The sequence below is a fragment of the Cicer arietinum genome, chromosome 4, assembly GCF_000331145.2.
Source record: "Cicer arietinum cultivar CDC Frontier isolate Library 1 chromosome 4, Cicar.CDCFrontier_v2.0, whole genome shotgun sequence".
In the NCBI taxonomy this organism is placed as follows: domain Eukaryota; kingdom Viridiplantae; phylum Streptophyta; class Magnoliopsida; order Fabales; family Fabaceae; genus Cicer; species Cicer arietinum.
The window spans coordinates 10,838,417-10,842,675 of NC_021163.2; positions in this window are offsets into that span (position 1 = coordinate 10,838,417).

A 4,259-nucleotide genomic window follows, 5' to 3' on the forward strand; every position below is an offset into this window, starting at 1 on the left:
ATAATAATAATAATAATAATAATAATAATAATAATAATAATAATAATAATAATAATAATAATAATAATAATAATAATAATGTGAACTAAACATGCACGATCCCTCTGTTTTTTTTTGTTGTTTTTTTTTATTTCATAAATTTTTCCACCACTAAATTTGTAACTTATCTTTATTAGTGTATAAGTTGAATAATAAACTAACAAACTATAGATGACATGACAATATTTACATGTTAATTAAATCTTATTATTCTATTTGTCATACTAATACATTATTGTTTAAAAAACAAAACTACAATAAAAAATAGTAAAACCATAAAAGAAAAAATTTCCAAAATAAATATCTATGCATTGTGACATCATCAAATCATTCGTCATTTTTTAACATGACACATCGGCAATGAAATGTTTTAAACTTTAAATCAATATTTTTATTTTAAAAATAAAATAATAAAATGATGAATCAACCAAAATATAAATCAAGATTACATTTAATCCAATAATAATATCGAAACCCATAAATTTTGACTTTTATGTAAAGTGTCTGAATTGGTTGAGGGTACTTTCCCAGTCCCACGTGTGCGAGTTTTTCTTTATTTTTTATTTGGATTGGAACTTTATGCATGACAATTGGTTTGTGGTGAAGAAAAAACCAAATGGTCGCATTCGTCAGACATTTGTTGATGAGGGGCCAATTGTCTTTTCCTTTTGGTCGATTTTTTTGTCCATTTGGATTTCGTTTTAAGATGGACGGATTCTATAATTTACGTTTTGGGCCCAATCCATATCTCACTCATATCTTCACACGTGTTAGCTCGTGGTTTCTCTATTGTTTTTTAGGTACTTATTGTTATTAAACTTTTGAAGAGTTTAATTATATAAAATTTTGGTGCAGATACGACAAATTTAAAAATGAGAGTTAAATAAATTCATTCATTCGTTTTGTAAAATAACAATAGACTCACTCAACTCAATCTGAGATGATTAATGTTAGATGTGAATTTTAGATACAAAGGACATAAACTAAACTAAAAAAAAATACTATTATTACATGCTTTAATAAACTTCATTGTCTATTTTACTTTAATTTCTGATTAAATAAAGGAAAAGGTACTTGTAGATTTTTTTTAGAATGTTTTGGGCCTTTTTTACTGAATATTTTTGGGCTACTCATAAAGTTGTATTTCAAGATATTTTCGTAGTCCCATTTTGCTGCTAAATACAAATTGCCGGTTCATTGGTCATAAGGTTTGTGATAGTAATTGTAGTTTGAAAGTTGGATTTGGAATCCCAATTAACTTTATACCTCTCAAATTTTTAAAAATTCAAAATCATTCTTATAATTATAATTTACTAAATAGTAAAAAAAAAAAAATTACTCTAAAATCTCACGTGCTTTAAAATTCGGTACAAAATTTGTCATTGCTGGAAATTTTATTTTTCAAATTTTCGGTAATACAATTATATTATCGAAAATTTCGCCAACAAATTTCTGGTAAAGTATTTATACTACCAGAAATTTGTGCGTTAGAATTTCCGATAGTTACATTTACCTTATCGGAAATTTCAAAATTATAAAATATCCGGTAGTTACATTTACTTTATCGGAAATTTCAAATTTTTGAAATCTCCGATAGTTATTCTACTTAACTGAAAATTTCAAAAATCCGATATACTATTTATTTATTTATTTATTTTTGAAATAGGGACGGAAAAAACATAATCACTATGTATAGATTTGACTTAATAATTCACAGCTGATCAAATTTTTGAGTTATGAGAAGTTGTCATATCATGGCCAACAAAAGATGACCAACAAAATCGAGTAGTAGTTATCATTACTCGATCTGACGTAGACATCGAAAAAGAGAGGAGGAAGTCAAAATTAATTATTGGTTGTGATAGAGGTGAAAAATATATGTCAAATAAAAGTAACTTAGGTACCTCAACGAAAATGTGTGGTTGTCCGTTTAAACTTAGATCGAAAATTTGATTCCTCCTAAATTTGACTTACGAAATTTTGATTCCTCTTGAAATTTCCGGTAAATAAATTTTTTGAGCCAAACTCACTTTTCTGAAAAACGGGAATAGTGTGGTATGATGCCACTTTTTGATCTTTACAGTTTAGTTAAGGGTATTTTTGACATTTCAAACTTAAATTTTTTAAATGGAGAGGTATATGATTAATTGTGGGTGTACGAAATCTAATTTTCTTGTAGTTTGTGTACTGAAAAATATAATTTTGCTCCTATCATTGATTATATTCGTACTCTTATATTTTACTCAAATCATCCCTTTTACATTTTTTAAATGAAAAACATGAAGACAAAAAATAAAAAAACCGACAATCTTAACAAAAGATTTTTGAACCATTAAAAAAAAATTAAAAAGTATTATACCAATGAACTTTAACTTAATTGTTTTTGGAGTGATTTAAAAATTTTTAAACTTTAAAATTTTCAAAATATATTTGTGTTTTACAAAATACAAACTTATCAATATTTCAATCTATTTAAATTATTTTTTTTTAAATTTTAATTCAAGTTTTCCTAAACACATCTAAAAAGAATTTTTTTTATATTTTTCTAAATCTAAGACAAATTTGAAAATTTTGAGGAATTGTGGAGGTAAGAGTAAATTTTATTTTTGGTTCTAAGTATTTTCTTTGGGAATTTTTTGTTATAAAGTTATATAGCAATGGATGAAGTTTAAAATATAATGGGCCTGACGTCAAAAAAAAAAATTACGTGCCATCCTGGGTGAGAAAATTGGCTATTGTACCCCCCATTTAAACTTATACCCCCCCAACATAAAATTTTTGTTGTAAAATACTCAAAATAACCCTAAAAAAAACAGTAAAAGTCAAAATAAGAAAAAATTCAAACACTTTACCCCCACATTGAAAAATCCGGAAAAGTAAGTTTTCGGAAAAATTAGTTTTTACCGGAAATTTCAAGAGGATTGAAATTTCCGGTAGTTCAAAATACATACCGGAAATTTCAAAAACGAAATTTCCGGGAGGCAAACCGGAAATTTGAAAAATCCGGTAGATGTAAATTCCCGGAAATTTCGTTTTTGAAATTTCCGGTATGTATTTTGAACTACCGAAAATTTCAATCCTCTTGAAATTTCCGGTACACTGTGTAATTTTATTTATTTATTTTTTATTTTTTTAATTTTTGTTTATTGAATTTTGTTAGTGAGGACCAGAGGAGGAAAATCTGACGGTGGTGATTATTCGCGAGTTCGGCCTCCTAGGCAATCAAATAGGAGAGCTGTTGTTGAAAAAAGGAGAAAGAGAAATGAGGAAAGGCAGGCGCCCCAGGACGAGCAGCCCCAGGATGAGCAGCCCCAGCACGATCATGTGTTTTATGATGAATATGACCAGCAACAACAACATTTTGATGATGAACATGGTCAGCAGCACCAGCCTGATGAACCCATGTTTCCTGGAGGTCCTTGTGATCTTTCTGTCCTTACAGATTATGAGAATCATATTGCAATTAATGTGTGGAATGGACAGGTTAGTAAATAATTTATTTTATTACATATTATAATATATTTGTAGTATAAGTTATTTTATTACACATTATAATTTATTTGTAGTATAATATTATAATATATTTTTAATTGTGTTATTTTTAATTAAATAGGAAAGACGTGCCTTGAAAGTTGTTTTCAATGGTAAAAAGCAAGACAAATTTATTGATATTAGATATCATTTACCTGCTCAAATAGATCATTGGATTAATATATCTGGATTACGTCCTCTGAGAAGATGTAGTTTGCATATGATTGATGGTAATATGATATCTGCTTTTGCTGAGAGATGACACGCAGAGACTAGTTCATTTCACCTGCCATTCGGTGAAATGACTATTACTCTTGACGACGTCAGGGGTCTTTTGAGCATCCCATGTATCAATGAAGATTTGGCAATTGCTGCTGCTGTTGAGTTGTTGGGGGTTACATATGATGAAGCTGTCACTGAGACTAGGACCAATAGAGGGGCTTCGTATAGTTTTGAGTGGTTGAAAGAGGTATTTTATAAGAAATTTCATGAACGAAGATATGACTGTGCAGCTAGGGCATATCTACTTCATTTGGTAGGATGTACCATTCTTGCGGATAAAAGTTTTACACTTGTATCTGCAAAATATCTCTTTCTGTTTCAAGATCTGGATAGTTGTGGTAAATGGGCATGGGGACCGGCTGCACTTGTTGTGCTATATGACTATCTTAGAGACAATACATTGCCTG